This window comes from Mytilus californianus, unplaced genomic scaffold (assembly GCF_021869535.1).
Source record: "Mytilus californianus isolate M0D057914Y unplaced genomic scaffold, xbMytCali1.0.p SCAF_2, whole genome shotgun sequence".
Classification (NCBI taxonomy): domain Eukaryota; kingdom Metazoa; phylum Mollusca; class Bivalvia; order Mytilida; family Mytilidae; genus Mytilus; species Mytilus californianus.
Genome location: NW_026262668.1, coordinates 41,425,326 through 41,452,408, shown reverse-complemented (window position 1 = coordinate 41,452,408; position 27,083 = coordinate 41,425,326). Strand labels below are relative to the sequence as shown.

Sequence of the window (27,083 nt, the reverse complement as noted above, 5' to 3'; positions counted from 1 at the left end):
ATTTATGGACCTATGGGCGGTACGGATAGGAAAATACGGACTGTCAAACAGAAAAATGGCCTATAAAACATGCTAAAAACAATCTAAATGTTCATATAAACCCACTAAGAAGGCTATATTATTCTTCAATTATCTAAAAATCAATTTTATTGTACAAAAACTTTCATATTTAAAAAATTCACCATGGCCATAATGCGAAACTTAACTTCTAACTGTGTATTGCTACCTTAAGGATAAACATTTTTTTCCCAATTCCATTTTCAATGGATTTCTGTGTTCTGCTAGCTTAAACGAGCAAATTGGCCTGCTAGTTTTGAAAATTGGTTCAGAAATAAATATTTTATGAACGTTAGCAGTTGACACTGAAATGCAACAAAAAAGTGATTTGGTGAAACATGCCATGTCAAAGTGTAAATTCTCCTTTTTTAGTCAAATTTCTAAAACTATACCTTCTGTGCTTGTCTTTTCTTGTTTAAAAACTTAAATTAACCTTAACAGTAGACAAATTTTACAAGGTAAAGCTATTTTAAGGCTTTAGAATGTCGATTTTGTTGTGTATTAGCATACCAAAGCCTTTGTTAAAATTTAGCAAATACTGAATTAATTTATAACAGCGGAAACAAATTTAGACTTAATTCATGCTAAATTGTGACTTTATACTTGCTAAAATAATAAATTTGATTTAGTCGCATGAAAAAATATAAAGCGTTCCCTTCTGAGGTTTCTACATAACGCACATTGTTTCTTTTCCAAGGGGTAGCCAATAAAGTATCAATTTATGACCGAACCAAGTCTTTGTGTCAAAATGTCTATATTGGTTGCTAAGGACAATAAACAACAAAACTAACATATATTGTCATACTAAAAGATGTTTCTCCCTCAGAATTGTATCTATAATCTAAATATCAATAGATTTGTGGTATGATTTGTCTAAAAATAAGCAATTCTGTGCTTTGTCAAATGCCATAAGGTAGCAATACACAGTTAGGAAAAAAACTTAAAATTGACACTCATAATTTTTAAACACCCTCTTTCCCTTCCTTTCTAACAAATAAGGCTTAATATTTGTTTTATGCATGTGTATATTTATAGAAAGAAAATCTTCCATAGATTTGATTTCTAATGGTTTTAATGGTGAAATATAATCTCTTTTGGGTGTAACCATGGCAACAATCTGCATTTCTTTGATACAAAATATTGCAAAAAAAGGGGGTGAACATGTCACAAAAGTCTCCAAAATTTGGTCCAAAGGAAAATTTCAATCAATTACAGTGATACCTTTCCTGAATCCATAGACATATATCTATCAAGAGGTAAAAAAAAAATCATATGCATTTCTGCTCGTTTTTCCATAAAATTGAATTGAAAAGATCGAGCGCAAAATCTTTGTTGATAAACACTACAATAATTTATGGACCTATGGGCGGTACGGATAGGAAAATACGGACTGTCAAACAGAAAAATGGCCTATAAAACATGCTAAAAACAATCTAAATGTTCATATAAACCCACTAAGAAGGCTATATTATTCTTCAATTATCTAAAAATCAATTTTATTGTACAAAAACTTTCATATTTAAAAAATTCACCATGGCTATAATGCGAAACTAAACTTCTAACTGTGTATTGCTACCTTAAGTATCTTACGAACTTTCTGTCAGTCATATGTCCAATGGCCTTGGCCTCTTTTCATGGTTAAATGACTACTTGAAAAAAAAAGTTAAGATTTTTTGTTAGATTAATGTGCCAGAGTCATATTTGATTGATTGGTAATCAAATATGATTAGTATTAGTTAATATAGTTTTAGTCATATATTTAGTTCTTTGCTTATTATATTTGATATTTGATTCACTCTTTAGTATTTAGTATATGGTAAGGAATGTGTTACATGTTTTAGTTTGTGATTGTCTTATCTATTTTTTAACTGTATAGTGTTATAGTGTTTATATGTAATTTGTCAGAACATTAACATTGAGATTGCTAGTGCTTATGCTTATTTATAATACTTTAGAGCACATGATTATGAGACGTTATTTGTGTATTTCATTTTAATATAAGAGAAGTAATAGCATTGGAATATATTTGACTTATTCCCCTTTGTCTATAAGTCTGTTTTATGTTGTTATGTGTTGTCTATGTAATGTGTATTTATTATTGTTATATATGTTATAGGGTTTAATAATATGCAGTCAGTGTTAATAAAATCACTATAAAGAACCCATAGATAGTCCATTTGTAATTATTGAGCCTTTTGGACCTGTTATATTAATTTCTCCCTTATAAGTAAAATGATAACTATATTTGGTATGTGTGTATTTGTGTGCAACGTCCCCATGCCTGTCACACGGTTTTTAATTGACGTTGACCATTTCATGGATCAGTGAAGAAAGTTATGTTTTTGTGGTCAAGTCCATATCGCAGATACTATAAGTAATGGGTCTTCTATGTTTGATATATGGAATGATTGTAAGGTGTACACCTCCCAACTGGCAGTTGCCATCTGACCTTGACCTCATTTTCATGGTTCAGTGGTCAGTTGTTACTTTTCAAGTGTATTTCGCAGATACTATAAGTATTCAGTCAATTTGCGCCAAAATAAAAAAAAAATCATTTACGCCAATAATACAGGTACAACATATAAGTACAGGTAAATAATATAAAAATAGTTTTATTCAAAAGATAATTTTAATAATAACTTTAAAGCATAGTTTTTATTGCATAATAAAGCATATTTCCAGAATAGGTCATCGTAACCACTAATAATGTTAAAGCTCAGTTCTGTTATAAATTAACGACATCATAAAAACTAAAAGAAAGCACTATACACAATAGTTAAACCAAAAGTTTGTTCTAACACAAGACTTGAAAGCAACAAGTCAGACGTACTAATTTACACTGGATAACTGCCTATATATGTGTTGTCCTAGAAAGCTACAGAATCATTTCTACTATATAAAAATAAGGAGATGTGTATGATTGGCAATGAGGCACTATCAAGATCAAATGAAGTGGATTAAAGCCACCATAGACAACCGTATGGCCTTCAAAATCCATGCTTTGTAGTCTGCTATAAACGTCCCAAACATGAAAAATGTGAAACAATCCAAATTAAATTCTTGGAAACTTAACGGAAACCGTTTTACGAACTCCTAATTGACAATCTCAAACATGTGAACACTATATAATTTTAAACCTAAGTGACTCAGTTTTATAAGTTACCCAATACCCAGGAGGAATACTTAAAAAAAATCTTATTCACGATGGAGCATTAAACATTTTAAACTTTCCAATTAAATCTTACCTGTAAAATGGTGCAAATGTAGTTTTTACAATAGTATCTTTGACAGCTAGATGTATAGACTAAAGAATAAAAACGGGGAATGAGTCAAAGAGACAGCAACCCAACCAAAATATACAATTCAACCAAAGGTCATTGAGTCTTCAACACAGCGAGAAATCACACACATAGAGGGAACCCCGAGCAGTCCCCGAAACACAATGTTCATTAGATCAAGAATATGGACGCCATTCTATGCTCCTAAATATAAAGATGAACCAAAATTGAAAAATATAACAGAGCAACAAAGGCTAAAGGTTCCTGACCTAGGTCAGACACAAAAATGCGGCGGGTTTAAACTGGTTTTATGCATGCCCATCATTTCCCCTTCATCTCTAGCCAATGTAGGTCTCGACATATATAATTTTAACGTCCACAATTTTGAGTGTCATAAATTTTGCGGTCCCTAACGAATATTGCCCGGCTCTGCAGCTGCCCCAAAAAGCCCACTCTAAACGAAATCTGCAGAAGGGGCCTTTTACATATATGTACTATTATAGTTTGTTGCTATCTCCCTTTACGATTAATATGACAGTGCTAGCTATGAAATTTAATAATGATTAAACTGCAAGCTATCCGATGTATTTCAAAAGGATATCTGCTTCTTCAGAAAATACCATACGTAGTGATTTTAAAAGCAATCCATTTTATTTTTACAAGAGACTCAGATGAAGTCCAAACAACAAAAATAATCAACAATACTGTATACAATTTTATAAGCAATCATCATTCTAAAATGTTAAACAGTTACACCAAATAGTTAAAATAGTTACTTTTCCACATTTTTACGCAATTCGACTTTTGTAACTCGCAACTCGACTTTCTTAACTCGCAACTCGACTTTCTTAACTCGCAACTCGACTTTCTTAACTCGTAACTCGACTTTCTTAACTCGCAACTTGACTTTCGTAACTCGCAACTCGACTTTCGTAACTCGCAACTCGATTCTCACAACTCGCAACTTGATACTCGACAACAAGTGAATCTCCGTCAAAACGGTCAAATGATTTCTTATAGGAGATATCGCCTTAATATGACAAATTTTACTACTTTCAATGTTTGCCTATTATATTGAATTATTAAGTAGATAGGTAACTTTTAATAGCAAAAATTACCAGCAAGACAAGATCTACAAGGAGGTCAAAATGTTCGGCGAAATCGTTAGTTTGTAATTGGAGTTATCTAAACACAAAATTAAATCTTTTGTGACAAACGTGAAGGGAATTTTGAAATTAATTAACACCGTAATTTAGTCAGCTTTTTTAACTGCAAAACGCGCACTCTCTCGCTCAGCTGTAGTGGAATATTTTCCGGAATTGTTTCACACGTTTTGAACCGGAAGTTGTGGAATTTATTTGCCATTTAAGGTAGATCAAAGGTATATATTTCTTGAGATAGAATTTTCTTATACTTTGCCAAAATGAAGATTTTACTATGCTTTTTTTCAAAAATATAAAGTATGGGTCACCGTGCTATTTTCCAAGCTATGAGTCGTTGAAAATTGCCTAAATTTGGTTAGATTGTTCATGAAAAAACACATTTATGTGCATAAAAAAAATCTATGAGATAGAATTTTGAAATAAATTGTGAGAAGATAGGTTTTATAATATGTTTTAAGAAAATAAAAAGAAAAAATGGTGTCGCCGAACTTGTTTTCTTGCTACAAGTAATATAAAAAATGTCCCTTTCAGTCCAGTATATAATTTTTACTAAAAGAGTTATCTCCTCTTAAATGGCTTATTTAAAATGATTCTAAAAACACAAAATTTGATATTTGTTTAAATTTTTTGAGTTATACAATAAATCATCAAGTTTTCTTTATATAAATAAACAGTCTAACCAATAAATTGCAAATCTGTCTCCAAATTTGCAGATTTGGGCAAATATCTAGACCGATTTTGTACTGGGATTGTACAATCCAAGATGGCGGTATACCATGAATCTACCTTAATCATTTTTCACTTTCACTTCACTTACTTATAGGTGGCACGGTAGTATTTCCTGGCCCATAAGGGATAATGATAGCCTTTTTAGAATTTTCACCACTTTCTAACACTGCCAAAAATTCTACATTCACAGTTAACTGAAGTACTTTCATTTTACTATTCAGAAACGAATTTGAATGTGTATCATGACCGTTTACTTTTTTTGCTATTTTTAAAAACTAAGGCCACTAGTGCATTTAGGTCTTTTATCGTGCAGTGAATACAAAATTCTCAAAAATTCTCAAAAATTCATTTTCATCTGTATGTAAAATTATTTCATATTTTCCTACACCTGACTCATCCCTCAGTTTGGGAAAGTATGTTCAGTTGATACTGTATTTTTTGTCAATCACACTGTTCGGATACATTGACTTAAGTAACAAAAGAGCAACCTAAATTCTGGAATGCAAATACTACCGCGCTACCTTTATTCCCCTGTAATTTATACAATATATTTGGTTTACGGTTTGATTCAGAAGAAACACCGACATAGCTAGATATTACAATTAATTATCTAATTACTACCACAATTTGATATTAATAAGTATTGTAATTTTCATTGTTATTAATAAATGTAATGTCAGTATTACAAATCTAATCTTGAATCAATCCTAATCCTATCTTATTTTTGAGAAATATTTTTACAAATTCAAATGTGACATCACTTTGTGTGTTTTTTTAGAATTTCAAATGTGACGTCACTTTGTGCGTTGAGGCTTTGGCTAACTCGGCTGTGTATTTTTATGTGTTGGATTAATGTTTTATGTAATGTATCCGTTTTTATTCTGTAGTTAGTCCCCACTTCGGTTTTATCATGTATATCTATTATATAGTCATTTTATAAAATTTACTGTTTGCAAAATTATAAATTATTCTAAATAATAAGGATGTTCTTGTCCCAGGCAGAAAACCCTGGCCGTGTTAGGCGCAACTTTTTGGAAGTTTTGGTCCTCGGTGCTCTTCAGCTTTGTACTTGTTTTGGCTTTCAGACTTTTTTCATCTGGGCATCACTGGTTGGTCTTGTGTGGACGAGGCGCACGTCTGGCGTATTGAATTTTAAGCCTAGTACCTTTTGTTAGCTATTATTCGTGTGTTTCTTTGTCCTATATGTTCTCCCATTTAATTGTATTGTGGTCCTGTCATGTGATGTCGTTTTGGTGTTGTGTTTGACGTTGCCATAAAAGCGGGAGGTTTGGCATGCCACAAAACCAGGTTCAACCCACCATTTTTTTTCTTAAAATGTCCTGTACCAAGTCAGGAAAATGGCCATTGTTATATTATAGTTCGTTTCTGTGTGTGTTACATTTTAATGTTGTGTTTTTGTTGTGTCGTTGTTCTCCTCTTATATTTGATGCGTTTCCCTCAGTTTTAGTTTGTAACCCGGATTTGTTTTTATCTCTATCGATTTATGAGTTTCGAACAGCGGTATACTACTGTTGCCTTTATTTAACGAAAGTAAAGATTTTGACAACATTATTTTGCACAAATATAGAGTCTAAGTCAGATATATTATAAGTACGCTGATGTTGCACCGTTCGAATGATGCACTGCCAATTTAACAGTTTACGTCAGAAGATCTCAGAACTTCAAATTTTAAAATTCAAATTTTAATGTCAATCATTGGGATGGCCAACTCGGCAACTGATTACCATAATTGCCTTTTGTTTATTTAGTCTTAAGGCATGTAAGGGATTTAAATCAGGATAATATATAAAATGTCCGGCTGGCTAACAATAATTTTGGAAGCCCTGATTATCTCCCCATAATGATAGATTGTTGAGAAAATTAGAGTTATCTAACATTAATCACAGAGAGGGGTAAGCTAACAATTTTTAATTAGTCTCCTACCAACGAAGTCGAAAGGGACTTTAGGTTTGCACTCTGTCCGTCTGTCTGTCCATCCACCCGTCAGTCTGGCAACTCAGCTTTCCACACTTTTTTTCTTCGTTCTTGAAGATATTGATTTGATATTTGGTATATAGTTTTATAATGACAAGTTATAGATCAAGTTCGAATTTTGTTCCGGTCTGATGATTTAGTCCAGAGTTATGGTCCATAAAAAAAAATCCATAACTAATGTTAAGAGTACTATGTTAAACCATATATCTGTACAAAGGGAGATAACTCATTTTTTAAAAGACATTCTTTGGTAAATTGTTTGAGGAATTTTGTGGCAGGTTTATATGTTATTTTGTATAAACTAATTTTCTGATTGCTACATGTATATATATATATTTTTTTTTTATTAAGTGAAATCCTTTAATTAGATAATAATCTATTTTTATTAAAGTATATATTTCATTACATTACATTGTGTAGATAAAAGTTGTTGACATTTTATAGATAAGTTACAAATCTATATTAGTTTGTGACAAATGAAAGAAAAAAATATTTGGAACTATTAATTATATTTGATTGTAATTCGAAAATAGATATACATATAGATTCTACCACTGCATCGAGTGTGATACGATATTTATCCACTCGAGACAGTTAAATTTTCAAATTTAAAACGCGAGGCTCGCCGACCGTTTTAAATATTTAAAATTTTAACTGTCGAGATTTGGTGGTGGAATCTGTTTCTCTAATGATTTTCAAACAATACGCAGGCAAATTTATTCCTTCTTTTTCGATTGATCTGCAAAAAGATGTGTTCTTTCTATATGACGTCATCAGGCATAGTCGCCTTTTTTCATGCCGTCACAATAGGAAATTCAGAGGAAAGCAAGAAAATTCGACGTCATCATTGGATTTTTAACCAATGAAGAACTGAGATCAAACGAACCACACGTTGATTAAATTTTTTTTATACAATGGGTGCAGAAAGGGATAAATTGACGAAGAATTAGAGAAATTGTATTACATCATATCTAATGTTAGAGTGTTATATGTTTTCCACACTTTTTTTCATCATGCTTGAAGATATTGATTGACAATTGGTATATAGTTTTATCATGACAAGTTACAGATCAAGTTCAAATTTTTGTTTCAGTCTGATAATTTTGTGCAGAGTTATGGTCCTTGGACTTGAAAAAATTCTCTCATATATTCAGTTTTCCACACTGTTTTTAGTCATGCTTGAAGATATTGACTTGATATTTTCTATTTGTTTACACCATGACAAGTTATAGAATAAGTTAGCATTTTGTTCCAGTATAATGAATTTTTAACCGGTAGGGGAATATGTATTGCCATGCAATACTCTCAGAATGCTTGTTGTAGCTTAATTAACGTTTAAACAATTTTCCACTAAAATGAATGTTACTTTATTCAAATATAAGGACTTTGTTAGCAAAACCTACTAATCTTATTAGATATTATGAATTTTTATGACATTAGATAAACAGCTAACTAGTATATTATTCCAAGATACATCAAGATTGAAAAGACAAAAGTTCACAATGATCTGAATATAAACCAGTTTGAAAACTAACAGCTTAATCATGTGTAATTACTAGTTCAGTTCATAGTAAGATAAGAACATTTCTAAACTTGAAAGAAAAGCACAGAAGAATAAGGCTATCACCACTTGGCATCATTCTAAAATAGACTGTAAAGAAGCTACTGTTTAATTTGATGAAAAGCTACAACTCTATCTAGCTACTGAGAAGAGCTACAATGTTTATATATAAATTAAGCAGCACATAAACAGTAACAAGAAAGGCTGTTAACCTGTGAACTGTAGACGGCAGCAATTTCAATATTTAAACTTATCAGATTGATGAAGAAAACAGAAACTACATGAGACAAAACAGAAACTGCAATTCCATTAGACCAGTACATCCTACCCTTACTATGAAATCACATTCTCTCACAGATTAACTCCCTCTTTAATTTCCACTCACAATCATATACCATCACCCTCTCAATCATTTTATTTTTTATCCCTCCCTTTCTTGCCCTTTCACTTTTTCGTAACACCCTTAACGACCTACCACCTATACCCCTTCTGCTTTGTGTTAAGTCCCTATGAGAAGATTGGGTTAGTAGATGAATACAATATTATAAGATGTACCAGAAATGGAAGAATTTACATTTTAGAAATATGAAGGAAATTTAGAACTAATTGATACCAAACATAAACATATGATACTGAGCCACTTTTAGAAATGTAGTCTTATTTTCTACACATAATGGTCATCATAGCATTCGTACAAAAGATTAACAGCCAAAGTTACAGAAAGCCAAATTGTGTTATGTAAATTTAAAAATAGAATGCTATTTTGATTGATAAACATTATGAATGCCAAAAGTGTATATTTAACTCTCAATTTTAAAGTGTTTTGGGTGTGTTGATGAAAAAATGCCAATTGATATAAAAATATGAATAGTAAAACAACATGTAAAAGCAAAAAGCCAAATGAAAAAAATGCCAAAGTTAAAAAATGCTAATGGTATTAAAAATACCTGTCTACTAATGTACTAGCCAGCCGTCCTGTGGGTTAGCTAGACTTTAAGGTGCTAGTATGAGCCAAAATTTGTTCCTGTGAAAAAAGTTCCAGTGGAACTAATATCACAGGAAATATGTTCTGGGAGAACTTTTTTCACAGATGATTTCTATATAATTTGTTCCATCTCTATAAAATTTGTTCCACACTTTACCTGGTGAAATAAGTACCGGGGTGGTGAAATTTGTTCCCTACCTAGTGAAATAAGTTCCAGGTTTATGAGATTTGTTCCTTACCTGGTGAAATAAGTTCTAGGTCTGTGAGATTTGTTCCTCACCTGGTGAAATAAGTTCCTTGTCTGTAAAATATGTTCCAATGGTTAAACAAGTTATCTTATATACTGAGCATTTGTCATCAGTGCGTTTAAAGTTATCATTCATATGCATTATAAAAATAAGTATTATATTAATAATATAAGCAAAAAGTATAAATCATCCAATTCGAATCCTGTGGAGTATAGCAAATGTTTAGCATGTTTAGTTATATACTCTGTAAAAATATCAAAATGACACTTTTGAGCCAGAAAAGAGTAGAATAAGAAAATTCATTCAGAAAAAAAGTATAGTTAAGGATGAACATATGTACTTATTTGAAAAGGACATAATAACTGATCAATTGTATCAAAAGACATGTAGTTTCAAAAGACATACTCTTTTGAAACTGTGTCATGACCTAAGTACATGTATGACAAGAACAAGGGGCCATGACAGTTAAAAGGAACCAAGGAGGAATACTACATAAAAAATAAATACAAATTATAATACTTTTCAATGGCTTTATTTCTTATCTTCATCCTATGGTTACAGACATCCCTTGATTGCAAATGTATCCCATGCAAGCACACTCGGTACAGCATTTAGCTTGCGTTATAATTTAAGTGTAACAAGAAAATATTTCGCTGTGCAATATGTTGCAAAAGTACTAATTTCTGTGAAAATATGTTTGAGCGGAACTTATTAATTTCATTGAAATATGTACATGTTCGTTTAAAACTAATATCACAGAAACTTAAATATTTATTTTATTTATAACTCTAAATACATGTAATATTAATTGGAACAAAATTCATGGAGCTATGATATTTGTTCCGGAACTTATTTCACATTTGGTCATAAAATTAGTTCTGGAACAAATTTTACAGTGCTGGAACATATTTTCTGTGATATAAATTCCGATGGAACATATTTTCTATGAAATTTGTTCCGGTGGAACAAATGTCACGCCGGAACAAATTTTTTGTTACACTAGTTCACCAAGACAAACGCCCGCAGTGGGTCACCTATCTTTTCCTTTTGGAGTACCAGTTTTTTAGTCTCCGATTTGACTTGGGGGGCTTAAAATTAACTGAGATAAAATTGAAAAATATATAAAAAAACAGTCATATGTACAATTTAAAAATTTTGTCTTAAAAAAGGAAAAATATCCCCTTTGACCCCCATTCCCAAATGGATAATAAATTGCTTCGCTGAGCGCAGCTGGATACGACCGCAGAGGTTCAACACTGAACAGTTGGGGCAAAAATGAACACAATATTCGCGCTTGATACAGGTCTGAATTTGGATTGTAATTAAATATTTGACACATACCAGGTTTCTGACACAGAATAACTGTAGTCAAAGAACTTAGAATTGGTTATATTATTTGAATTTATATTCAATGTTTTGCTTTTGTGCAATACACTATGCTGTTGTGAATTGAATATTTGAAGACATTTTCTTTTTAATTTCTGAAATCTGAAATGAGACATCTTACTAGACACAATACTGTGCTATTGCTTAATACTGTGCAATTTAAGATTTCTTGCTATTGCGCAATACTGTGCAATAAGATGTTTCTTGCTATTGTGCAATATTGTGCAATTGAAGATTTCTTGCTATTGTGCAATACTGTGCAATTGATGATTTCTTGCTATTGTGCAATACTTTGCAATTGGTTATTTCTTGCTATTGCTCAATACTGTGCAATTGTAGATTTCTTGCTATTGTGCAATACTGTGCTATAGCGCAATTCTATGCAATTGGAAGATTTCTTGCTATTGCACAATACTTCATATGATAACTTGTGTGTCTCCTGTCATATCAATATTTTTTGCTTTTACATATATCTAATATAATTGATTGAAAATGGAAAATTAAAAAAAAAAATACATAACATTTATGACCCCCCCTCCCCAATTATTTTGACCCCCCTTGAAGGAATTACCCCCAAACTCAATCCCAGCCTTCTCTTAGAGGTATGGTACCTTGCAGTACAATTTCAGAGAGATCCATACACTTAAACACAAGTTATTATCTGGAAACAAGAAAAATGCTATTTTTTTGCCCCTTTATTGGCCCCTAATTCCTGAACTTTTGGGCCAATTACCCCCAACCTCTTACCCAGTCTTCACATTGAGATATGGAACCTTGTAGTACAATTTCAGAGAGATCCATACACTTACACACAAGTTATTGTCCAGAAACAACAAAATTGGTTGTTTTTAGCCCCTTTTTTGGCCCCTCATTCCTGAACATTTAGGACAATTACCCCCAAACTCATACCCAGTCTTCCCATTGTGATATGGAACCTTGTTGTACAATTTCAGAGAGATCCATACACTTACACACAAGTTATGGTCCGGAAACTACAAAATCGCTTGTTTTTTTATCCTTTTTGGTCCCCATTTTTTTTAAAACCGTTGGTACCATAACCCAAAACCAATCCCAGTATTCCCATTGTGATATGGAACCTTGTGGTACATTTTCAGAGATATCCATAGACTTACACACAAGTTATGGTCAGGAAACTACAAAATTGCTTGTTTTTTACCCTTTTGGGGCCCTTAATTTCTAAACCTTTGGTACCATTACCCCCAAAATCACTCCCAACCTTCCCTTTTTGGTATTGAACTAGAAAAATGCTTGTTTTTGGTCCTTTGTTTGCCCCCAACTCCTGCATGTTTGTGGCAATTACCCCCAAACTCAATCTCAGCCTTCCCTTGATATGGAACCTTGTGGTACAATGTCAGAGAGATCCATACACTTACACACAAGTTATTGTCCGGAAACTACAAAAATGCTTTTTTTTTTACCCTTTTTGGCCCTTAGTTCCCAATCTGTTGGCACCATAACCCCCAAAATGTGGCATTAAACATTGTGGTATAATTATAGACCAATCAAAATACTTTTACACAAGTAAGTATCCTGAAACTAGAAAAATGCTTGTTTTGGGCCCCTTTTGGGCCCCTAATTTCTAAGCGGTTGGGACCATCATCCCCAAAATAAATCCCAACCATCCTTTTGTAGTAACCTTCTTAAAAAATTTCATAGAGATCCATTCACATAAATTCAAGTTATTGTCCGGAAACCAAATATGTCTTTGGATGACGTTGCAGACGATGCTGACGATGCAGACGACGACATCATAGCATTATACGAACCCAAAAATTTTTTTGCGGTCGTATAAAAATGTAAACAAGAATATAAGGATGGTATGAGAGCCAATGAGACAACACTTCTCTCTGTCAAAGAAACAATGTATTAAAAGTAAGCAATATATATATATAATAGGTTAAAATATGTTTAGTAATAACATGGCTATTATATTATACTTTAATCGTATGAAAAAAAATCATAGAAATTTTAGTATTAACATGATTAAATATGGCTATATACAGTGATATATGTTCATGGACACTTTTTCATACTTAAGGCCATTTTTCATAGGAAAATTGTGGCTTGGACACATTTAAATAAGTAAATATTATTAAGTCCTATGAAACCTCCTCCCCCACCCAACACATTCTTTAAATTCCTGTCCAAAGTCAGGAGCCTGTGATTGAATGGCTGTAATTCTAATATTATAGTTTTAGCCTAAATCAGACATAGGTTTTCTCATTTTATTTTATTTTTTAAATTGGTTCATGACTGCCTTTTATAGCTTGCTATAGAGTTTTATGGCTTTAAGGATCATCGTTGAAGATTGTATGATGACCAAAAGTAGCTAGCATCTACATCATTTGGTATTTGGTGTATAAGTGTCTCATTTGCAATTATACAACAACTCCTTACTTTAGCTCACCTGGCCACAGCAAGACAAGAAATATGACAAGGACAAAACTGTTGGTTAACTCTGTAAAGGAGTAATTGCCCCAAATTGATGATTTTTACCAATTTTAGTGTTTTTCCTTTTAATTCAAATACTATAAAAGATAAAATAAATGGGGAATGTGTCCATAGGGACTCAGATGATGTCCCCGCTAGCATATAACGTTATAAAGGGACATAACTCACTAACTGTATAAGTGACGCTACCAAAATTTGAACTTAAACTGAGTTTTGTGGTAATAAGCATTGTATATACATTTCATAACATTTAGTTGAGACAAACTGAAGTTGGAAACAAAAAATTCAGCAACTTTTCTATTTGTAAAAAAAAACACAACTTTTGAACGGTAAAAGTGACGCCACCAAAACTCAAACTCAATCTGTGTTTTGTGGTAATGAGCATTGTGTATAAGTTTCATATCATTTGGTTGAGTCAAACTGAAGTGGGAGAACGTAACAAAACATTCAGCATTTTTTTTCATTTGTAAAGGGGCATAACTCTTGAATGGTAAAAGTGATGCCACCAAAACTCAAACTCAATCTGTGTTTTGTGGTAATGAGCATTGTGTATAAGTTTCATATCATTTGGTTGAGTCAAACTGAAGTGGGAGAACGTAACAAAAAATTCAGCATTTTTTTTCATTTGTAAAGGGGCATAACTCTTGAATGGTAAAAGTGATGCCACCAAAACTCAAACTCAATCTGTGTTTTGTGGTAATGAGCATTGTGTATAAGTTTCATATCATTTGGTTGAGTCAAACTGAAGTGGGAGAACGTAACAAAAAATTCAGCATTTTTTTTCATTTGTAAAGGGGCATAACTCTTGAATGGTAAAAGTGATGCCACCAAAATTCAAACTTGTCTTGTGTTTTGTGGTAATAAGCATTGTGTTCAACGTTTCATAACATTTGGTTGAGGCAAACTAAAGTTAGAAAACCGAAACCAATTTTGGGACGTACGTACGTACAGACAGACAAGGGTTAAACTTAATGCCCCCTCAACTGCGGCAGGGGCAATAAAAAAATTCAGAGCAGAAATGATCATGAGGACAAGATTCACAAAATAATCACCAAAACAAAATCTTCAGATATTTTTTTTAATATTCAAAAGAAAATGTATGGTTTTTTTTGGGGGGAAAACTCAGAAGTACTCCATTTAAATGTTATTGCCACTGAATGTTTATCAAACAAGTAACCATGGTAACTACATGTAGTATGTTAATTTGGATACTGTTGTTTTGTGTATCATACTTTGATATTTTTATATTTTACATCAGATTTTAGTAAATTTAATTCTAAGTAATTAATGAGTAGTTTCTAGTCATGCATCAGTGGTTTTATTTATTGTAAGACTTCTTTCTTCATGGCTCAGTGAATTTTGATCCATTGAGTATTAGTTTACTCTCTAGGTTTAACTAGTTTGTGCTATGAAAACTCTATCTACTTTATGATAATTGGTTCATTAAGTCATGTGTCTATTTAGGAGGGAAATTCTTTTGTTTAGTCAGACTTTACTTATATTTTGAACTGATAGGTGTGCTGTTCCTTATATAATTTTATTCAAATTTGGTGGACATCTTTGATTTTTTTTCAAATAAGGTCAGTGTTCCATAATTAATACCTCACATGCCTTCTAATATACTGATATGAATTAATGTATTACATTAATGATTTTGTATGAATGGTCAAAATGAATGATTTCAGAATAAAGGTTCAAATGAATGATTATTATGAAACACAAAAGCACATATTTATAAAATATTGGTTCAATCAGATAAGTCTAAATAATCATTTTATAAGAATTTATGCCAAACAATATTTGAATATCTCGGTTATTGCCAAAAAAATTAAAAGTAATTATGTATTGGACCCCCCTTTTTTTTACATTTAATGTAAATGAATGGGGACATATGGTTGGAAACCTCCTCCCCCTTTTTATCCTGGGTTGGAACCGAGGGGCGGGTCCATGTGAGGGCGTAATGGGCGTACGCCCCCCCCCTTTTAAAAAAAAAAACAAAACAAAAACTATCGTAATCTGCTAATACTGTATTGAATATGGCAATTTATCATATTCATTAATTAAACATATACTCTGAAAATTGTTCTAATGAATCCACTCTTAGTCTAACCATTGATTGAAAATGAGAGTCCGTCGGTATTTCTGTGTTCATTTTAGGTTTTGCGTTAAGGTACATTTATACTAGTAACATGTATATTTGGTATAGCATTTTACTTCCCATCTGGATAGCCTTTGGTAGTATCATAATGTTTCAATATCCATTAGTGAGTAACTAAGTGACATTGACCTATATATTGCCATCAAGTTCAAGCACCATATTTATTTATGTACCATATACCACCTATCGGAACTAGACAGTGACATGATTGCTTTAATTTAGTATTGTAGTACAATGACGTCAATTTTTCATATTCAATCATGTATTCCACATTAAAGCCTACAATATTTAGAACGAAAGAACTTTATACTTCAGCGTTTGAATCTAAAATAGAGAGATATTTATCAGTCTGGCTACTTCATAATTTGATGCTAAATTGTTGAAATCCAGGAGCTTCTGAGCTTCCCCATGGACCCTCTACCAGGGCAACCGTAATTTCGCATCCGGTTCATAAAATCCTGGCCTAGGACTATTGAAATGTTAAGTAACGCCTTATACCCTAGAATTCAGTGGAATTTCTCGTTATTGGTCTACTGCTGTTAAGATCCATACAATCATTTTAATATACCATAGACAATTAATGGAGAGAATTCGGCATAAAAAATGTCAAACCCTGACACTCTATATATAACTATAAAATATACATGCTTCAAGTCAGGAACCGTTACATTAGTGCATTTCACAAATATTTTATGTTTTTTTAGCAAAAAAATGTCCAAAAAATTTTCCTCCCCCCTTATGTAATTGCTGGATCCGCCCCTGGAAACATTACAGCTTAAAGAAACTTCAAATTGCAAAAATGATCAACAAGACAAATTCTACAAACAAGTCAAACTTTACGAAATTAAAAACTACTCATTATTAGAGTTATTGACTGTTTAATGATGACTTTTATCATTTGTTTTCCTTTTCTGAAAAACAATAATAATATTTTACATTTAACTATTATAGATAGAAAGCCACTTTAATAGCAAAAATGATCAGCAAGACAAGATCTACAAATATGTCAAATTTTGCCAAAATCGTGAATTCCCTTATATGACAAGTTTGCACAAACCAACACACTCCCTAGAGCCATCTCGTTGATATTGTCATATTAAATGAACAGAGTTATCTTTCTTTGTACTGATTATTAATATTGCAGGGTCAGTATCTGATGTGTTTATTTTTATTATACTACCAAAACTACTCAGTTTTGTACAAATATTCTAAAAATAATATGCCTATTTATTTATCCTAATTGACATGTTTTTATGTTTTGCAGGAAATTTCTATCAGTAAATGAATCAAATGAAGAATCTTCATGGTTAAATGCATAGAAAGGATATTTGAAGAGAGCCAATGATTGACATAAGGAGAAGCAGTTATGAATTTTGAAATTGATATAAAGGAGAGGTCATTCATCACAGAAGATTTAATCAAAGTTTACAGGTAGGAGACTTGATCGGTTGATTTTTACCAATAGTCATAAATAAAAAAGATGTGGTACTATGATTGCCAATGAGACAACTATCCCTGAGAGTCCAAATATTGCAGATTTAAGCAATGGTATATTACTATGGCTTTCAACAATGAGCAAAACCCATACCATATCTTCAGCATCTGCTTAGACATTGCTTGTTTACTGTAATGTGGCAAATGTTTAATGCATATTCAAGATGATATAAAATGTTAATAGATGTAAATAACTTAAGTAGCTTCTAAAAATTTTGTAAAAATTGTTGGAGAGGGGAGGAACTAGCTATGGACGAAAGATAGGTGGTGGTGGCAATAAAATTTGCTTTGCAACAAACCATCTGCAGATTCTTCATATAAAAAGTTGTTACACAGGAGACGACCAGTTATTGAATAGAAATAGAAATAGAAACATTTGCGTTCTTGTATTATCACTCAAATTTCCAGATCAGATCGAAATTTTTCTGTTAAATATATTGGTATGCAATCCTATACATGCTCATCTCATTTCTATGGAAATTACATTGTACTGTTCCCTGGTCATAGTTCATAATCTATGAAAAGTTGGTATCAGAAAAATGTAATTAATATAGGTTCAAGTTTGTGCTTTATCCAGTTTAGAGGGAACCGCTTATAAATTTTAGTCAATGAATGGTAGTTTTGGTATAAAATTGTATAAGAATGATTAGCATTGGCATTTCTTGTCTTCGTGGAAATTATTTAACCCTACATCTCAGTCTTAATTCATTGACATTGGCTACAGAATGTTTGCATTGTCACAAACAAAAAGAAGACATAGGTCTTATACTTCTTTGGCATTATGGTTTACATGTTTTATGAACAATTGCCATTTGAAATTCAGGAGTAACTTCAAGATATAATTTTTTTTATTCATTTTCCATATTCTACATGGACTATTGGACTAATATTCATAAATTCCATATTTTACCTGGTACTATTATACTCATCAGTTTCTAGGGTCAATATTTTGACCCTACTGTATAGATTTGTTTTTTACTGAAAAAACATATTGGCATAAAGGGACATAACTGATCATGAAGAATGGTAAAAGTGATGCTACCCAAATTTGTACTTGAACTGAGTTTTGTGGTAATAAGTATTGTGTATTATAACTTTCATACCATTTAGTTAAGGCAATCTAAAGTAAGAGAACTATATGACCTCAAATGCATTGATCGTTAAAAAAAGGGGGGTTCCAACCCCAGCAACCCTCCCCTGGATCTGCCATAATGGGGCTTCGGTGGCTGAATGGTCTAAGTAGTGAAACTACTGTATCACTAGCCTGTAAATAGATATAACAGTGATATCATACTTTAACTTTGTTTAAACCTGTTTATTTACTTTTGACTTTAATTAATTGTCCCTTGTAATTTTTTATTAACTGTGTATTTGCATTCAGGTGTCACAGGTCAAATTTATTTGTTCATTATGTGTTAATTTACGTTTTTTGATTGAGTTAAGCCTTCCAATTGATATTTTATAGTGTGTTTTTCTATGTTGTGATGTTATACTATTGTTTCAGAAAAGGGAGAAGGTTTGGTACCATTAAAACGTTTAATCCCGCTGCAAATGTTTGCACCTGTCCTAAGTCAGGAATCTGATTACAGTAGTTGTCGTCTGTTTATGTAGTTCATACGTGTTTCTCGTTTCTCGTTTTAATATAGATTAGACCGTTGGTTTTTTCGTTTGAATGGTTTTACACTAGTAATTTTTTGGGGCCCTTTATAGCTTGCTGTTCGGTGTGAGCCAATGCTCCGTGTTGAAGGCCGTACCTTGTCCTATAATGGTTTACTTTTATAAATTTTAACTTGGATGGAGAGTTGTCTCATTGGCACTCATACCACATCTTCCTATATCTATATAAGAAGTTATCCCTGGCTCAGTATACTTCTAGGATATTGATTGTTTAACACACGTGGTTACAAAACCCATAGCCGCTGGGTGTTGCTAAACCATATACCGGGCACTTCAGTGGCGTAGCCAGGTTCTGTGTGCAAAGCTCTGGTAGGGGCAAAGCCCGCCTGAAGCTCAGAGAATTAAGTAAACACAAAGAAGAATTTTGTTGTTGGAAATTTATCTGTTCTGTCTAATTTTCTTTAGAATTATATGTAATGACAGGGTCCAGTTATACCTCGATAAACGGACATGAGTGTTGGACTGATTCAGTGACGACAATTTGTTTATAAACCAGTATAATGCTGCTCTACTAATTTGCCTATTGAATATGCTAGAGAACTCGACGGAGACAATCAACCTTCAAAGAGTGATGCAAACAATTTTGTAATATATGTAGGCTGTAACATAATATTATGAAATAGATAATACATTAGCTTAGTCATAGGCCCGATCGTTGCTGGTTTATGGCCGCTATGACAACACCAAAGCAGACAGCTGATTACGAACAAGTCAATACAGAAAAGGTGCACAAATAAAACCAATAGTTCTGCATTTTTAAGATTGATTAGTATGAGGAAAAGGAGTCTGAAGAACAAATCATGCGGACTCAAAACAATCCAATTATTCAAGTTTGCTTGACATACCGATAAATGGGAATAAAAGGAAATGGTTACACGCAAGCGAGACAGCATTTTATCGACATAGATTAAAAAAAAAAACGTCAAACGATATTAACAAACGTCCTCCAACAATGGACAAGTGTTTAAATAATATATATCAAGCTCTAAACCGGCCAGAGCAACACAGTCGTGAATACAATTTGCAGAGACTATAAAAGATCTGTCATTGACACCAAATTTCGAAAATGACAAAATTATAAAGATAGAGTGACTTCCTGACTTCATCTTGGGTAAAGCACATAATCATGAAGCGATGTGAAACGAATTTTTGAAATCAGTATCCTCCAATATAAGACAGCAACCAAACGACACACAAAAATAATAAAAGACTTCTAGAGGTCAACGCATCTGGTTTTTAACTTGTTGACTGATAAGTGATTTGCAAATAACAACAATTTACTGGTTTCATTTAAGCAAGCAACATTTTTCTTTGTTTGGTATTATAAAATATGTCAACAACTTCTTTTCAAATCAATTTCAAAATCAGCATGAATGTGCAATACATGTAGTATTAGAGAAGATAGCCATTATTGTCCCATTGTATATCTAAGATAGGTTTTAACCCGTTTCAGTTGCAGTTGTTGGTGGCATAGTAAGAAGAATTCTACAGTATATATTAGAATGCAGTTCTTTGTTTGTCGTTTCCAATGTTTCATATAGTTGATCTGGTATCTTTCAACGAGCAACATATTTTTGGATCTCGAGAGGCTCATTGGCGTGATATATATACACAACTGATCTTCGCGTTTTAACTCTTTAACATTCTGTGGAATTAGAAGGTGGGCGAGAAACATTTCCTCTGAATTAACCAGTCAATCGGTCTTTAAATTCGTTTAGAAGATGGTATATGAACTGATGTAACTGATGGTAAAATATGGAAAAGTTTGGGTATTCTTATAAGTATCGATGAATAAATTGTATTTATCGATACTCCCTCACTCTCACACTCTTTCTCAATCATTCTTTAAAAAAAAAGTCTTTCAAAACTTTTTTTTTGCCTGTTTGTTTGTGCACGCAAGTGCGTCGTTGCGTCAATAGTAACTACGCCACTGCACTTGAACGTTGCTACCCAGTTTTCCTTAATTCCATGGTTGTTCCTTGTGAAATATTGAATTCTGTATATTATTTATTATGTCTAACAATGTTAGTCTTTTATGCCAATCATTTGCACTCATTTTTATACGACCGCAAAAATATTTTTGTGGTCGTATATTGGTATGACGTTGGCGTCGTCGTCGTCGTCGTCGTCGTCGTGATTAGATTTTTAATTTTGGGTCCCGTTTTTTAAATTGGTCTACAGTAAGATCCAAAGGGTCCAAAATTAAACTTAATTTGATTTTAACAAAAATTGAATTCTTGGGGTTCTTTGATATGCTGAATCTAAACATGTGTTTAGATTTTTGATTATGGGCCCAGTTTTCAAGTTGGTCCAAGTTGGGGTCCAAAATTAAACTTTGTTTGATTTCAACAAAAATTGAATATATGGGGTTCTTTGATATGCTGAATCTAAACATGTATTTAGATTTTAGATTTTTGGCCCAGTTTTCAAGTTGGTCCAAATTGGGGTCCAAAATTAAACTTTGTTTGATTTCAACAAAAATTGAATATATTGGGTTCTTTGATATGCTGAATCTTACCATGTATTTAGATTTTTTATTTGTGGACCCGCTATCAAATTTGTTCATATTGAGGTCAAAAGGGTCCAAAATTAAACTTTGTTTGATTTCATCAAAAATTGAATTATTGGGGTTCTTTGATATGCCAAATCTTACCGTGTATTTAGATTTTTAATTTTGGGTCCCGTTTTTTAAATTGGTCTACATTAAGGTCCAAAATTAAACTTAGTTTGATTTTAACAAAAATTGAATTCTTGGGGTTCTTTGATATGCTGAATCTAAACATGTGTTTAGATTTTTGATTATGGGCCCAGTTTTCAAGTTGGTCCAAGTTGGGGTCCAAAATTAAACTTTGTTTGATTTCAACAAAAATTGAATATATGGGGTTCTTTGATATGCTGAATCTAACCATGTATTTTGATTTTGGACATTGGACCATAAAAGGTAAATTAAAAAAAATCAAGTTCTTAGACCACATTCTTTCTGTGTCAGAAACCTATGCTGTGTCAAATATTTAATCACAATCCAAATTCAGAGCTGTATCAAGCTTGAATGTTGTGTCCATACTTGCCCCAACTGTTCAGGGTTCGACCTCTGCGGTCGTATCAAGCTGCGCCCAGCGAAGCATTTTATTAGTAAATGCATCGCTTGGCTGCCACATTCAGTGGCGTAGCTACCTAAGGCTCGACTAGGCACGTGCCTATACACAAATTTGCCAATTATATACCCCTTTGGAATAAAAAAAAAATACACATTGTAATTCTAATGCGTATTATTATTTATACGGTGCCCGTCCGTATTCAAACACCGATCTGTACCCTTCGGTGCATAGGATTATTTTGATTTTATTGACAACTATCAACTGTTTCATCGGCAACTAGTGAAAGATCCTTCAGTGCGATGCGACGCATCAAGTCCTACCTGAGATCGGAGATGAGCGACTTTCTAATCTATCCCTTCTTTATACCCACCCACACCTCAATGTTGAAGTTGATGAGAGTATAACTGATTTTATTGGCAGAAAAAAAACGTTGACTTGACTTTGAATAAGTGTATCATTGACTTTGTGCATGAAACTGGATCTGAAAGTTATTCATAAAAGTTCAGAAATTTTAGATTTGTTTAACCAATTTTTCCCCAATGAGTTAAAAGATTCGTTCGAAAAAGTTGAAAATCGTTTCCCTTGACCCTCTGTGGGCCTTAAGCTTAAAATAGTCCGAACAAATTTTCGCCTCGCTCTCTGCACGCTAATAACACTTGCAACAACTCTTTGAGGGGTCTGCTGAAAGGCAAAATATCTGTCCCTATCCAATAAAGATCAATAAACCCTAATTTTCCAATGGCATTTTCAAAAGTTCAGACCTTCATCCTGGACGACCCCTATTACAGGACCTAGTGGCTAACTGTTGTATTTACTAGTATCGTAAATTTGTTTTTGTCCTGATCATGCAAAACTATTTGCCACTGGATGTTTAGCAATAAATCAATCAACTATCTTCCAGTAATCTCAGATCTGTGTGTAATGACCACATTAATTCAAATTCCTAAGCAGGTAGGGATTTTACAGTAGAGGATATAAGAAAATATGAATTTCTTGAATATTGTAACGATAGTATGAACAGAACAGAACTTCTGCATTAGGCATCGACTGTGTGTGTGTTTGTGTGGCTGGGGTGAAGGTTTAAGAATCAAAAGATCAATGGTTCAGGTTGATGTCTACCCCAAAGAATAGTATTATTATATAGTAATCTCAGGATTTACTTGCCTATTTTTAGCTCACCTGGGCCAAGTGAGCTTTTCTCATCACTTGGCGTCCGTCGTCTGTCGTCCGTAAACTTTTACAAAAATCTTCTCCTCTGAAACTACTGGGCCAAATTTAACCAAACTTGGCCACAATCATCATTAGGGTATCTAGTTTAAAAAAGGTGTGCGATGACCCGGCCAACTAACCAAGATGGCCGCCATGGCTAAAAATAGAACATAGGGGGTAAAATGTAGATTTTGGCTTATATCTCTGAAACCAAAGCATTTAGAGCAAATCTGACATGGGGTAAAATTGTTTATCAGGTCAAGATCTATCTCCCCGGAAATTTTTTTGACAAATCGGACACCCCGTTGTTGGGTTGCTGCCCCCGATTTAGTAATTTTAAGGAAATCTGCAGTTTTTGGTTATAATCTTGAATATTATTATAGATAGAGATAAACTGAAAACAGCAATAATGTTCAGCAAAGTAAGATCTACAAATAAGTCAAATGACCTAAATTGTCAGTTGACCCCTTAAGGAGTTATTGCCCTTTATAGTCAATTTTTAACAATTTTTCGTTAATTTTTGTAATCTTTTACAAAAATCTTCTCCTCTGAAACTACTTTGACAAATTTAACCAAACTTGGCAATCATCATCTTAAGGGTATGTAGTTTTAAAAATGTGTCCAATAATCCTGTCCACAAACCAAGATGGCTGACATGGCTAAAAATAGTATATAGGGGTAAAATGCAATTTTTGGCTAATATCTCTGAATTCAAAGCATTTAGAGCAAATCTCATTCATTAAAATATGTTCATTAAGTCAAGATCTAACTGCCCTGAAATTTTCAGACAAATCAGGCAACTTGTTGTTGGGTTCCTGCCCCTGAATTGGTAATTTTAAGAAATTTTGCAGATTTTGGTTATTATCTTCAATATTATCTTAGATAAAGATAAACTGTAAACAGCAATTATGTATAGCAAAGTAAGATCTACAAATAAGTCAACTTGACCAAAACGGTCAATAAGGAGTTATTGCTTTTTATAGTAAATTTTAAACAATTTTCGTAAATTATGTAATTTTTTGTAATTTTTATACGACTTCAAAAAATTTTTGTGGTCATATATTGGTATGACATTGGCATCGTCGTCGTCCGGCGTCGGCGTCGTCGTCCGAAGACGCATTAGTTTTCGCATCTAACTTTAGTTTAAGTGAATGGATCTCTATGAAATTTTACCATAAGGTTCAATACCACAAAAGGAAGGTGGGGATTGATTTTGGGGGTTATGGTACCAACAGTTAAGGAATTAGGGGCCAAAAAGGGCCAAAAATAAGCATTTTTGTAACTTCCAGACATAACTTGTGTGTTAGTGTATGGATCTCTCTGAGATTGTACCACAAGATTCCATATCACAAAGGGAATGCTGGGATTGATTTTGGGGGTAATTGCCTCAAAATTTTAGGAATTAGGGGCCAAAAAAGGGGTAAAAAAAACAGGCAAATTTATATGGACAAATACGTTAGTACAAAACATAATTTAAAGCAGTGTAAGGGAGATAAATCAAATACATCATTTGAATTATCTCCCTTACACTGCTTTTAAATTATGTATAAAGTAATGGTTAATGAACAATTAAGACAATTTAAAACAGTGTAAGGGAGGTAATCCACATACAACGTTTTGATTACTTCCCTTGCACTGCTTTTAAATTATGTTTAAAGAAATGCATATTTATAAAGGAAGACCAGCAAAAATATCTTCAAATGTTGCATCTTTTTTTTTTACAAAAAAATCCATATGAAAGATTTGACACCATATTTTAAATTCTATTATAAAATAGATTAAGTTAGCACTATGGTAAATTTAAATTATGGTTGCAAATTCCTTTGGAAATTTGAATTGAGATTATGACCATATCTTGAGGGAAAGAACTTTTTGGGGGAAAATGGGGGGGGGGGGGGGGGGGGTAAAAAGAAATTGTGGGGGTCAATTTTTTCTCATTTCAGATTTCAGAAATTAAAGAGAATTATTCTTCAAATATTTTTTTTTTCAAATTTCCTATATTGAAAAATTTCAAGAAGTAATCTTTAATTGCACAGTATGGCGCATTAGATTTGTAAAATTTTTGACCACATTTATTTATTTGTTATGCCAAATCTGACCATGTATTTAGATTTTTAATTTTGGGTCCAGTTTTCAAATTGGTCTACATTAAGGTCCAAAGGGTCCAAAATTAATTTAGTTTGATTTTAACCAAAATTGAATATATGGGGTTCTTTGATATGCTGAATTCAAACATGTATTTAGATTTTTGATTTTGGGCCCAGTTTTCAAGTTGGTCCAAATTGGGGTCCAAAATTAAACTTTGTTTGATTTCAACAAAAATTGAATATATGGGGTTCTTTGATATGCTGAATCTAACCATGTATTTAGATTTTTTATTTGTGGGCCCCACTATCAAATTTGTTCATATTGAGGTCAAAAGGGTCCAAAATTAAACTTTGTTTGATTTCATCAAAAATTGAATTATTGGGGTTCTTTGATATGCCAAATCTAACCATGTATTTAGATTTTTAATTTTAGGTCTAGTTTTCAAATTGGTCTACATTAAGGTTCAAAGGATCCAAAATTAAACTTAGTTTGATTTAAACAAAAATTGAATATATGGGGTTCCTTGATATGCTGAATCTAAACATGTATTTAGATTTTTGATTTTGGGCCCAGTTTTCAAGTTGGTCCAAATTGGAGTCCAAAATTAAACTTTGTTTGATTTCAACAAAAATTGAATATATGGTGTTCTTTGATATGCTGAATCTAACCATGTATTTAGATTTTTTATTTGTGGGCCCCGCTATCAAATTGGTTCATATTGAGGTCATGCATACTTTAGGGATAATAAATCTTATTTTTACTTTTCAGTATGTTGAGAGAAGTTCAGAACAAGCAATTTGGTTGAAGAGGAGTTGTCAACACGTCATCTTTGAACAAGGTCAATTGTATTAGAAGTGAATCCTTAACAGAAATGAGACAATAATCAAATAATTCAAAGACTACATGGATGTTATCTGGACTAGCATTTGTATGACCTAAATGTGGTATTTTTCATATGAACACTTACAAGGCAGATAATAGTCTGTGACAAACATTTGTATGCAATTAAAGACTTGAAGAACTTGTACGGTATTCTTCAGATTTCAGTAGAAACGGTACATTCTTGGTATGAATTGAAGAATTTTTGCTCATTTAAATGAATTATGAAAATGTTTTATATGTTTAGAATAAACAAAAACAACATAAAAGATAGACAAATTTTTATTTTCTTTCTTGAAACTTATAACAGAATAAATTGTCATATGCTAATTCTTGATAGATGTGCTGCCAGAAATTTATCAAGTCTATTTTTAGCCTGAAAGTGCAACTCAATGCACGGGTTATACACACAGGAAACTACATTTATCTCTCAACCATATAAAATATAAGGATATATGGAAGGGTTGCCAATGAGAATAACTATCCTTGAATGCCAATGATATCTTATAAACTATATAAGATATCTCATTAACTATATAAGATATCTAATAAACTATATAAGATATCTTATAAACTATATAAGATATCTTTAATACTATATAAGAT

General features: G+C 32.5%; 1 long non-coding RNA gene across 1 annotated transcript; it reads left to right on the top strand.

Moving 5' to 3' along the window:
* The first annotated feature begins 17,304 nt into the window (after positions 1 to 17,304).
* On the top strand, positions 17,305 to 26,807 carry LOC127729849 (uncharacterized). The gene is made up of 2 exons (XR_007994856.1): positions 17,305 to 17,463; positions 26,367 to 26,807. It is a non-coding gene; the product is annotated as an uncharacterized LOC127729849 (long non-coding RNA).
* Positions 26,808 to 27,083: the final 276 nt, after the last annotated feature.